Source organism: Diuraphis noxia, unplaced genomic scaffold (assembly GCF_037042655.1).
Source record: "Diuraphis noxia isolate RWA-SAM2 unplaced genomic scaffold, SU_Dnox_SAM2 contig0004, whole genome shotgun sequence".
Taxonomy (NCBI): Eukaryota; Metazoa; Arthropoda; class Insecta; order Hemiptera; family Aphididae; genus Diuraphis; species Diuraphis noxia.
This window is the reverse complement of record NW_028301714.1, coordinates 23,279,001-23,293,468: the sequence shown is the minus strand read 5'-3', so window position 1 is coordinate 23,293,468 and position 14,468 is coordinate 23,279,001. Positions and strand designations below refer to the sequence as shown.

Below are 14,468 nucleotides of genomic sequence, written 5' to 3'. Positions count from 1 at the left end.
TTTTTTTTTTTTTTATATGATTACATTACGATCTATATATGTATATTATAATCGTGTATACACGAACAATCGTGATATTTATTTATATGATTTTTTTTTTTTAATTTCATACAATTAATACTGAGAAAATCCGTGAAAAGGTCAATGAGTCATAACAGTATTATAAATTTAATATTTATAATAATTATCACTAAGTATATTCTAGGACATAGACTATAACAAAAAACTAAAAATAATAATTCAAAGCTTAAGTAATAATATTAGTCGAAATTCAATAAATACACGACAACAAGAATTAATTTAAATAATCATTTAAAAATCAATACTTAAATATTAAAATAGGAATACCTTTAATAGATAGTGTAACATTTATTTTTAGTATGCTAAATCGTTTAATCGTAAGTCAAATTACTAGCTTGTGATTTTTTATTTTTTAATAATCCATGAAAGAAGTTTAAAATATTAAAAGGTATTTTATTAATTGTTTTTGGTACTAATTATTAGATAATTACTTCCTGAGGTTGTTTTATTAAAACACTCCACTAAAAAAAAAATGTTGTTGAATATCTGTTATTAATGCCATGCGATACAGGATTTATTTATTTATTTAATTATGTTTTTTAGGAAATATAATAATAGTCATATAATAAAATAATTAAGGTTTGGAAGTTATAGTGGTTGCATATTGTTCGATATGCTCTCGATTTATAGCAGACAAAGCTAGAAATCCGAGCTATACAATGTTGAGTTTAAAAATTGAAAATTAAAAATTAAAAATGCATATTTTGTATATTTTCTGAAAAAATCAATTAATTTTAAATCATTTATTTCGTATTTCAAAAAAAGAAAAAACATTTGTTTAACTATTTTTCAGTTCAATTAAATCTCAAATGATAACCGGTTACACGTCGTATTTTAGTTTACAATAATGCAATTTTTAAATATAAGTTTTTAGATTTGTTTTATTAATAAATAAGTAATAAGTAACATTTTCCGTTTATATTTTATAACTTTTTTTGCATATTAGATGCATATTTTGCCTTTTTTGGCTCCTATAAACTTCGAACCCTACTTATAATAATATATTTCTTTGCAGATATCACATTTTATACATTATACAGAACCTAGGTATTTCAGTAGTGTATCTATGGTCTTTTTAAAATTTGGTTTTGATACATTTTTAATTCCAATAGGACATTATCGGTAACACCTCACCGTCTAATTAAACCATTAGAAAATATTATCATTATATACCTAATATAAACATTTTATATTTTTGACGTTTGTTATTTCGGTTATAAAACCACTATTTTAATTATGTATCTTTTGATTTTTAAGCGTTAAAATACATAGATAGATGTTGATTTCACAATTATATTATCGGAATAGACTATGAGAGAATTTTACCTCCGAAGAGGTTTCATTATTTTAAATTTTTCAATTGAAGGCCCTAAAAAACTTCGAATGGATATTGTTATTTCCAAAAAAAGAGTTATTTTATTTACTCAATATGAGGTAAATTCGACTACTACTATAAACAGAGCTAATGTTCTCCTAATATATATTTTTTTAAACACTTTTGAGAAATAACGAGTAAATAAGTAGTAATTTTTTATTTACATTATTAATTACGGCTAGCCGCGGTGTTTTTCCTTCATTAAAAGTATTAAACGTATTTTGAGATTGATTTATGGCCACTGCTCTTCTTTTAATTACCCATCAATCACATTTTAACCGAGGTTTTATTAAATTTAATATTGTACCGGCTGTATTAAAACATCAGTACAAAATACTCATCTGAACATTTCAATATATGTGAATATAAGATACACCCAATTTATTTACATACTTTATAGTATTATTACTTACAATATATCATAATTTTACGTCAAAAAATATCACAAAAAAATTAATTATAGCTTTTTATAAAATAACGCAAATATATCAATGATTATAAAAATATAATTCGAAATTGCATTTTTAATTAAAAATATCGAAGCAACATTATTCTCTTGTTGATTTTCTAAATTATATAACACACGAAATTGATAACTATGAAACTATTTCTTGAGAAAAACGTCCAGTTTCCGACTCCAAAGACTTAGATATATCAATAAACTAAGGAGAAGAGTATTCGTCAAACATTCCCTGACAAACAGACTAACAGTTTCCTAGTACTGAAAAATTCAGATTATAAATTTACTTCCCAATATTATAAAGATTCATTAATAGTGCAGTTGAAAAATCATGATAAATAATACAAATCAACAAACAAACTGTTTGGATTTAAAGGATTAAAGACAAAAGAAATAAAAGACCATTTTTGAAATGCAGTATATAACTAGGTATATAATTTTTTATAATATTATAATATAATATGACACTATATTATCCACTACTATTAACAAATTGTGAGCGAGTACTACACACGTTTTATAATAATAATTATTTACGGCATATCTTCCCTTGATATAACCGTTGTTAATATTATTATCATTTTAAGGTATTGTTATTACGGATACACGCATTATATGTATATCATATTATTAAATACTATAATATATTGCAGTATTGATTCGAGACGTGTAAAACGACACGGCATCCCGGAGTACTACTGGTACACTACGATATCAAAGTTCACCCCGACACCGCGTCTTGTTGACAGGTGCCGCACGCACCTCCCCGCGGAGTCATTAATTAAAGAGGAAATGCTCCAGAACTCTGAAAGGATGCACGACGACGCTGCACCGTGGACGTCGTGTTTTGATGCTCGCGTGGGAATAATATTATACAACCGAGGTGGTGGTGTGGGGAAGGGAGGGCTGGCGAAGAGCGACTGAGATTATAGCGTATTAGTTTTGTAGCGACCGAGAGTCCTGTCGCAAGCCCTTCCACCATCGTACACTTTTTCTATATAATATATGTAAATGTAATATCGTATAAATATGCGTGAAAGGCCGATAGTACGACCTATCATCTAATTTTTCATTAATCAAAAGCTCGTCAAATGAATAATATATAATGACAACCAGTGGCGTGCTCAGAAAATTTCAATGGTGGGGGGGGGGATATATGTTATACATTTTTTAGTAAAAGTACATTTAAATTAATCATGGTTATCCAAACACAAAAATTGCTAAACATATGTACATTCATGCATATTGAGTATCATTCTACAATTAGAATTAATTTAAATAGCCACACACTATACACTATTGTTTAAATAAAATCACTACATTAAACTAAAAACATTTATAACCTTTATTAAAATAATTAATATACAAAAGAAAAATAATTCTTATATTAAAAATTTAAAAATCGAATTGATTCGTTTTTTGGATTAGCTAATTTTACTATTTTACTATAGCTTCAGGTGATTCAATATTTTATAACATAAAACAATAATAATTACATTGATTATTTATTTAATATAAATGCAAACATTAAACTTAACTATTATATTTAAAAGTAATATCCATATCTATATATAAATGTTTATATATGTCTACGGTAATTCTAATAAGTTGAAGTTAACAAAAAAAAGCCAATAGGGGGGATATAACCCCTAACCACCCCCCCCCCCCTTGGGCACGCCACTGATGACAACAATAATAATACTAATTTTTTTGCATGAGGACCACTGTAAAAGTATCTGATATATATATATTATATATGATATATATATTATATAATTATTATATGGTATTTTGTGTATGTGTATACGTGAGAGAGAGGGATTGATAGAGAGAGAGAGAGGTTGGTTGGTACGTGTGCGTGCGTGCGTATATATGTGGCTTACAAATATGGGGTAGAATTTAGATTTATTGCTTTATCCCGACCCATATATCACATCGGCCTTTTTATACATTATTTCACCGCGTACGCCTAGTGGACCTCGAAATTGCTGAACGGTTATCAAAAAAAAAGTAAAAAATTGAAAGAAAAAAAGAGGAACCCGTTATAATGACGGTTGAACGACAAAAGATATTATATTTTGTCAACAACAAAAAAAGTAAGATAATAATAATATTATAACGAAACGAAATCGTGATTTTAGCTATAATAATATTGATACGAATGCTGACTGTGCTGAGCAACTCTATTTTTTTTAAAAACAACAGATAACCTTAAATATTTATTGCTTATTATAATATAACTACAATTTTGGACGTATGAAATAAAGTGTAACTTCTTTATCTTCGTTAAAGTAATTACTTACATGAATTAACCGATATCCAAATTACACAGAACATTGCTTTTAAATTTAAATAATCATATTTTTTTTTTTTTTTTGGGGGGGGGGTGGAGTGGCCTAGCGGACTAAGGCGTCTGTAGCGACTCACGCAGTCGCCGGTTCGAATCTCGATCATGGGCGGCATCGCTCTTTGGGCATTTCGCGATGTCTGGAGAGAGAGGCCGCCGCCTCCAAACCAGGCATGGCAGAAACCTACGGGTGCCCATTCAAAATTCTGCCAAACAAAAACCCACGTGTTAAAAACCTACAGTACCTTTTCTTACAGTTCCCCAGGCTAATGACCTTAGTTGTCGAAGCCTTAACCCTAATAAAAAAAAAATCATATTTTTCAACATAAGACAAGCACTACATATCAATATGCTTTAACCGAGATTTACAAGAATTGCAGAGTTTACGAATACCACAGTTTTTAATATAAAGTGTAATGGTATACTTACAATTAGAATTTTTATACCATCAAGTCAATACTATTATTTTTAAATTATGAACTCAACAAATTTGCTTAAGACGAAAATGTATAAATATTATATTATACATAAATTGGAAGTAGACAAGACTTGTTTTTATTGATCATGTTTAATAAACCAAGATGGCAATTCGTATTTTAATGCTTTTTTTTATTTATAACGCTAATACAATAGATTTTTTTTCATGGACAATATTTTTTAAATTATTGTGTGAGTTCGTTTTTTTGTTATAATCACTCTACTTTAAATACATCTTCTGTAATGAATATTTCCAATTGGATATTATTAATAGTATGTTTTAAACATTGAATCAACAGAAGAAATTAATTGTACAATTGTAAAATCAATTGTACAATATTATGTTTGTTTTTATTTTACAAAGCTAATTTAAATTAAATATGAAATTTCTCCCCTAACAAAATCTATTGTGTTACAAATTAAAATTATGATTTTGTATTAATCATTGTCTGTGATTATCAAAGGATATTAATTTAAAGTGATATTATTCAGAATGATGTATGTATAATGTATATTATGAATGGGTTAAATATACCTATTATATTTTTAAGCTATAATTTTTCAAAACACAAAATGCTTAAGCTCACTTTAAACATGTGGCCAATAAATTAGTTAAGTTTTCACATTCAACATTTTACTATATTACAATGTACGACGCTATTTTTTCCTAGATATTTTTGAATTAATATTATAAATATAAGTTTAGACCAAAATATACAAAGTAAAATAAAATAATATAGTATTATATCACAATAAAAATAGCATAAATGGTAAATATATTACTTCTAAAATAGAATATTACGAAATTATTTTTAAGACATAACAAAATAAATTATGATTTGGCTTTAATGTGTAAAATATATGAAATGTAAAAGAGAATATTATTATAATAGTTGGATTTTGTATTTATTTATTTGTATTTATTTTTTACTTTTTAGTTCTACAACTCTAACAATGTTTCATAATATTATAATGCATTAAAAAAACTGCTCCAGTGGTGGTGGTCACGTTATAAAAATTACAAAAAGGGTCAGCCGAATGCTCTCAGTTAGTGTATATATGGCCAAATTAATGGATGGATATTCCACGTTTGTTTAACGAGTTAAAAATAAAAATAATGAATGCCTGGTTATTAAAGTTTTTTTGCGCGAATTAATCGTGTGGATCTAATCAGCGAACATACTGCTCGCGTCCCCTACTCTCTCTCACACACATACACACACACACTCGCATACGCGTGCAAAATATTTTCTGGTATTCTAAGGTATTCTGTACATGTCAGTTCACCTAACTTTAGATGAACTACAGTAAGTTTATTCGAGTGTTGAAATCTAAGCCACGCACGAGTTGCGCGCAAATTCATCGACTCTATATAAATACATATATATATATATATATATACACGTTATCCGATACATACGTATAATACACGTACGCTTAGATATACTCTGACGTCACCACCGCCGTATACGGGCACTTTATGGCACTTTATTTCCCTATTGGAAGACCCCGAGGCCTTTGAGTAAGCTCCCCGAGTCCTCTTTCTGTTTTATCAATTTCCGAGAAACGTACCTAAATACCATGAACCACACGACTATACACCACCAATAATGATTTGATTCCAGCGTGCATCGTTTTGTAGCGGCCGATGAATGATGACGTTAAGTAGTTTCCAAAAGTACCGATAAACACGCAAACACGCGCGCAGCTAATACCTCCACAGAACACACCAATTTTTCATAATTCGTTATTTCTTCGTACCGTGCCGTCTAATTGAGATGGATTATTCTGCCCTCATCTTGCACGTCTTTTTTTTTTTAACAGATCTGTAGTTTACCCTGCACGTACCTACTGTAGTACACGCATTATTATTATAATGCTCTCGGACTTTTGTATTATTTTTCACTGGTTTGTTTAAAAATACAATTCCATTAACCTAACTCGTGTATATTTTTATAATCTAATGTCAAAAAAATAATATAAATTCAAGTCTCTACGGGTGATGATAACTGATATTCATAGGTATATATTAATCAGTCCCAACACACGTGGTGGACGATCATTATTGTGTCGATGTCTTATTTGCGTGTTCGAGCCGTCGTAATGATCAGCTAAATGTATGTAATATTCTAGTGAGGTATCAGTCTTCGGCCGATAAAAAAAAAAACGTGATCAGTCATCATCCTCCACTTGTTTATATAATAAAGATTCATCGATTATAAATCGGATAAATCATACAAATTATGTGACCTACTGTATTTAAATTTCGTATATTACTACACCTACGAAGTCTACACATTACTTCACATATCATTATTTGATGTTTGAATTTTTAATGGAATGGTGAATAGGTTTATTGGTTTCTCACTTTTACAATGGCTTTCAATTTAATTGCTCGTGTCAGTGATCAAAGTTTGCAGCAGTTCATTTATGCACTTTGAGGGTGGTTCATTGGAGTAAATTAGATCTAATAATTGACACATTGGAAGAAATCCGAAAAACGGGAATATTTACGCTAAACTCGCAGTTTTCTACAAAATCGATATGCATATTTTTGGTATAGACTTTTGAAGTCTAAGGTTTGACAAAATTGGAACTTAAAACGAAATATAAAAAATTGCATTTAATTAACAGTTTTATTTAATTTGATGTGCTTTAAAAACATTTTTCACTGATAAGTTTGTAATAATTTTCTATAAACAATGGAATTTTCAAAATATTCACCTAACTTTTAACTATTTTTACCATTCACCTATTTACACCGTTAATCGCTATCACATAGAATGTGATCATTCATAGAATGTGGTATTAACTTACAAGATGATTATAGTTATATAAACATGATAGTAATATGGTAATATAATATGCATTGTTGTTAACAAGAAATAGTTCAGTATTTTACCACAATATTACAAAAATAAAAATAAATAACTACGTTTTTCGAAAGCAATGTTTTATCATTGAAATAATATTTAACACATCCATTATAATATTATACTCTATACAGGGACCTACTAAATGATGAGATGCACTTGAAATCTACTATACAGCTGCAGACTGTAGAGAGAATTCTTGTTTTTTTATAAACATTTTTATGTTTTTAACCAACTGTACATTTTATTATTTAAAAACCCATCAATATTCTTCATTATTATGCAAGAATTAATTACAACCATTAGAACATGGACATTTTTACTGCTAAATAATTATTCATATTTTTGTATACAAAACGTTGAGACTTTGAGTTACATTTGAATTATCTAAATCTAACAACAACCTGAAGGTGGAAAAACCGAGTAACCTTATAAGAATTACACCTCCAATATCAGTATCGTTAAAAGGAGGTTCGTATTAATTTTTAAATAAATAAATTTATCTGTCAATAGTAATATTATAATAAATAAACAAATACTTAAATGTTTAATCAATAGTTTTAATTGAAACAGGATAAAATTAATGCTGTCATATCAAAATCGCACAACTGGGCGTTATACCGTCATTCACCTATAATGGGTTGATATGCATATAATTTATTAACACACACATATATATATATATATATATATATATTAATATATCTAATATATCTAAGTACCTCTGCTGTGTGCTACAGTGTAGAACCATAATGTTGAATTAAAATCGACATTAACCTTTTCACTTTTAATGACAACAGACATAATATATCGGGTACACACCTATAAAAAATAAGTTATAACAAAAAAGTACATTCTAGTCGTGGGCCAAGATGGTCATTCGTTTTACTTTGCAACCCGTCGGAGTTTATCATTTTTATTGCCGTTATATATTTTTTTGCAGCTTACAACGAGACATACAGCTATAGGGCCCGTCTATACAAAGGATCCGACAGTCTTTACACTAGAAAACCACCGGCTTAAGAAAACTCACCAATGGATCATTGTCATCTGTAGACCCGAAAGAATTAACTCTTGCAGCAGTTCACTTGTATAAACGCTCCGAGGTGTAAAAAAAGAATAATATCGCTTGTATCTCGTTCTGTACCTCAGACGTCTTAAAGTATACGTTATAACGTCCTATATAACTTTAATATATTGTCATTATTTTATGGATATTTTTCATAATTATTGTTTTATATCTATAATAAAAAAATCATTATCATTCATTTCGCTGTTACGCCGTCGTTGTCGACATTTAAATATCATATAAAGATTATAAATATATATATTATTATATACTTTGCAACAGTTTACAATATTTTAGAAACTAACAATATAGTTTGGTTGAATACGTTTTAACCGTATTTGTTCGTTTATATCTGTTGTTGGTATTTAAATATAGGTCGGTATTTTTTCGCACATGCACATTTTATAAGTGACGAGCTGTGCGAACAGTAAGGGCGATGGTAATGACAAGTTTGATAATTTATAAGTTTGGTTACGGATGTCTAATTTAAAGGGAAGCGGAGAACGTCGAAAGCACGTTTCCCTGTTGCCGCCCAAGTTTGTGCAAAACAAGTTAAGTTTCCCGATGAAGGAGGGCAACAACAGCGTGTTTTGGTATTCCTAGTTCGTTTTCATTCCAGATAGCTTTGTGATTATTTCGGAACACAATTTTCATTTGAATGTATTCCTTTTCAATGTCTACCTCATCATTTTTCCTACTAAAAAAAAACATTTCTTAAGGCTCATACCATATTTTATTTCAAAACACGACAATGTCTCGTTAAGAACAAAAACCAAAATGTACTAAATGTTTTATTTTATTTTAAAAACTAACAACGTATCTTGTGATGTACCTAATACTTGGGATAATAATATTTATGTTAGATAAAATATTTTATAACAAAAATATTCTAAGCGTGAATTTAATAGGTAATAAGGGAAGTATTAATAGTCGATTTGAGCAATAGGTACTGTGAAAACTTAATGATAAAATAATCCAGTGTTAATCAAATTCGTTTAGTACAACACAATAGATAGTATACACATATACCTACTTAGGGCGTACCTACCTTTTCATTGTTTTTAATAAATAAACAATGGCTTCATGAATTAAACATGTAAACTCTCGATTTTTATTAAATACTTATGTAAATAACTTATGTAAATCAACTTTTTGAATTACCGTGTGTACAATAAGAATTATATTTTAATGAAAACATTAAAAGTTAAAAACACAATTAGAATAATATTAATATATAAAAAAGTGGGTAAGTGGGTATCACTCTGCTGTAAATTGGGGGTGGGGTGGACCTCTGCCTAGGGTAGGTTAAATTTGAATGCAATGATAGGTATCATTGTATACGAAAAACGATTCTGAACGGAGACGGTTTATCTGTCTAGGATATATTATAGATTATTAAAAATTTTCAAATCTTAGATTTAAAAAGAAAATTTTTTATGAATTTCTAGCTTAAAATAATTTGCGAATTTTCGTGATTTTTACGTATGTTGTCAAAATTTAAATTTAAATGCTTGTAAAAAAAAAATGAGACTATGCATTTCTTTTATTTTTCAGCTGCTATTATAAAAATATTTTAGGAACCTTGTATAAAGTTTTAAAATCTTAGATATAAAAAGAAAATTTTTTATGAATTTCTAGGATAAAATAATTTACGAATTTTCGTGATTTTTACGCATGTTGTCAAAATTCAAACATTGAATGCTGGTAAAAAAAATTGTGGCTATATATTTATTTTATTTTTCAACTACTATTGTAAAAATATTTCAGGAGCTTTGAATTAAATTTTCAAATCTTAGATCTAAAACGAAAAACTTTTATGAATTTCTATCTAAGATAATTTGAAAATTGCCGTAATTTTTACGTATTAAGTCAATATTTGAAATTCAAATGCTAATAAAAAAGAATTGTGCCTATGTATTTTTATAATTTTCTAATCATTATAAGAATAACTTATGAGGAACTTTGTATTAAATTTTCAAGTATTTTGATGGGGCCAAAAATATTTTATCAACACTTCAAAAGAAAATTTTCAGAAAAATTGAAAATTTCAGTTGTCTATAAATATCTCAAAAAGAGTCAAAACATTTTGAAAATTAAATCATGTAAAGAAAATTCCAATCTTAATAACTGGTAAAATTTTCAAGTATCTACGATTTATACTTTTTGAATAATAACAAATGTTTACAACCGTTTGAGGATAAATCATTATCGTTACGCTATTTCAAAAAAATTTAAAATTCAAACACACTTAAAATTTTTCCTATAATAATGTTTCTAGTTTTCTCTATAGCTACTTGAAGGAAAACTAATAAAAAAATTATTGTTTTATTTTTAATCCTTAGTTATAAACAAAAAAAAATTTATGATTTTTCAACTTACAAATTTTCACATTTTCGACAGATTTCGTAAAAATTTGAACTATAAACGCTTATAAAAAAAATTGTGACTTATGATTTTTAATTTTTTTTTAGCTGCAATATATATATATATTAAACAGTTAATTTTTAAAATAAGATTTACAACATAAAATATAAATTAACAAAACGTAAAATTTAACTAGCGGCCATACAGTATAAAAAAGAAATGAAATGAATAAATGTTCATATTAATATCGAAGTGTTAAATAATTAGGTAAAAATAGTAATACCTCTTATCCTCATTTCGTTTTAAAATACATGTACATTGTATAATCTATATCACCTTTTTATGTTTACAATATAATTGATGATAAATTGCCAAATTAGGTCTAACATTCGTTTTCCAACTTCTTCAGAAGCATGAATCTGATGTCCAGATAATGTCGATATTATCTAGGTAAAATTGGCATAGCCTATGTAAAATATTTATATCTTAATGGTGGTTTATGTTACAATCTTTGACTAATGTAGAATGCACCCTGCAGGTAATAAATGTCAATATTAACCAAGCATCTTTAAGTAATACTAATAATACAATAATAAAAGAAAGAAACTTACAATTTGATATTTATATTTTTAAATTAAAATTATTATTATTACTATTTAAATCTATTATAATTTATAACTACCTATTTTTGTTACGTATTGTGACAAACTAGTCTAAAATTACACAATAAAACAGTGGCTTTACATTTACTCATATATTTTTATCACATTTTGTTTGACAAGGAAATACATTTATACCCCCGATGAGTGACCATCATTCAAAGAAAATGTATTTATCATTTTGTATACTGATGATACATTATGTATTATACCCAGATGATCGGATAAAGTTTACATTTCCTACAGACAACAGTTCAATAGTACCCGTAACGTGTTATTTATTAAACAAAAAAATATGATATTATTTAGTTTAAGTATTATACTTATATATTATAGTTATGTATGTGCACTATATAATACCTATATCACAAGAATATAACAGCAAATATATAGAATCTATTGAAAATATATATCTATACTACTATTATCTTTAACAGAGCAGATATTAGAAGAAAAAAATCCAATCACGTTACATCTACGCCATACTAGGAAAACAATTAAAACAAAATTTTTAATTCATACGATAATTTGTACTTTCAGACGATTATCCAGATAATCTCTTCTATATAGGATTATATATTATTATGATATAATATAGCGTATATTTTTCCCCGTTTTATTAATTTCTCATTTTTTCTCTTTCACGCTCCTTCACTGCAAGTTCATAATATTATGAGGAATTATATGAAGGTTTCGGGACACGTACGCACTCTCGCGCACAATGGGACGTCTCGCGTCGGACATATAATAAAAGGTTGTGCAGATTAATGCACACCACGCGCCACATTTATTTATATAGATTATATACATTTACTATATGTATAGTCTCCACTAATAGCTACAACATTTTCTTCTGTACACTGGCAGACATCGTGTGTGCGTACACACACTGCATATATATATTACACACAAAATCGTGTCTTTACATGTATATGTAATATGTATATAAGTACGATTATACATAAAACGCGCGTGTGGCACTCGGTTTTGATGCTAGAGGTTTGGGTGGCGGCGACGGATAAGTGTTGGTGGTTGCACAAGAGCGAATGGTGTGGGAAATAAAGGGAATTGTTGTACGTATATATACCAAAGGAACATGAATGATTATGATGATGATGACGATCATTATGACTAGAGCTTACACCGTCACGAGTCGCGCTCTTGTTTCACGCAGCACAAAAGGCGCCTTCTTCAAACGCAATAACATAAATCGACCATTTGACCTTTTTACGAAAACGCACCAGACGCGCGCGTCCGACATGAATGAAATACAAGTTATGAACCTAAAACCGTGTGTGTGTGTGTGTGTGTGTGTGTGTGTGTGTGTGTGTGTGTGTGTGTGTGTGTGTGTGTGTGTGTGTGTGTGTTTCAATGATTGTGGTACTGAGGAATTACTTTCCAAAGTCTGTACTTGAATTATTACTCGTACGATATACTGGTCCACCACGCGAACCGTTGCTGCAATAATAATAATAATATTATTATTATGTTTATATTGTTCATACATGTATGTTAAATACGTAAACATGTAGGCATATTGAAAATTGTTTTGAAATATTAACTAAACAAACTTCGTAGTGAACACAAATACAATACCAAGTGTGGATCCAGTGAGGGTGCTAAAGGAATTTAACCCCTTCTTTGAAAGTGTTACGTAGTATGTATGTATTTATGTATTTATGTATTTATATAACAGAAATTTCATATTATATGTGATATGTATTAAAAATTAAAATCAATGAAATGAAAAGTTAAAATACAAATAAAATTTTCAATATTGTTATCATTTTATCGAATTTCATCTATAGTAGTAATATTATTTATAATATATTATACTGTACTAAAATTAAAATTGAATTTTTTCTGATAAAAACGTAACCATTTCAAATATTCTTAATTGCGTCTGAATAATACCTACATAATATTGTATACTTTTTCTATACACAAAATAGTTTTTATTTTTATAGTTTAAAATAAATCTTAGTCATTAAGGATATTTTAAAACTTACTTTATAATTAAAGTAGCTTAATAATTAAGGATCAACAGAGTGGCTTCGTTCGGAGTTATTTTACTTTTCACAAAAATCACTTAAGCAAATTAATTAAAAGAATGAGTTGTTACTCTTCTTTTTCTATGGAATAAAATCTGAACTAGGTACATGAAATGTATACATTTATAGTAAGGCTATAATATTATATTACTATATTTCAGATAGATAACCTTAATTTATTAGTTCATAATATAATATTATCGATCGTTTCGTTTTATATTCACATAAAAATAGTAGGTACGCCAAAAACATTGTATGCATGATAATTTATTATTATAACTGTTAAGTTTATTTTTAGTAACATATTTTCAAAACAGTCGATGAACTTTATTATTATCTTCAAAGAGTTAAGAGTTAATGTAACAGCAGATATACTAGCATACTTATTGTCAAAGTATGTAACTTTTTTGCAGTTTATCGATATTTTCGTACTACAAATGGTCGAGCTTAAAATAATAAACAAAGTTTAACAATTACGTGCATTATAATGTTCCTATAATAGTTTAAACTTTTGCAAGGTTAATGTTCTAATAGTATAATAACATAATTTACATTCGTCGTAAACCTAGGTATACTAGGTACTTATGATTGGAATATTATGGTTATGTAGTATACTTTAAGAGGACGCTACACGTAAAGCGAAAAGTATACAACGGCCGAGAGAACGCGCTGTTAAGTGTTTTGGCGATCCGCAAGCGCGCGGCGTTTAAGT

At 28.1% G+C, this 14,468-nt stretch overlaps 1 protein-coding gene across 6 annotated transcripts in view; it reads left to right on the top strand.

Annotated features, from left to right (window-relative positions):
- The window catches only part of LOC107161789 (uncharacterized), a 375,424-nt gene that overhangs the window by 243,257 nt on the left and 117,699 nt on the right, over positions 1–14,468 (top strand). The window lies entirely within an intron of this gene.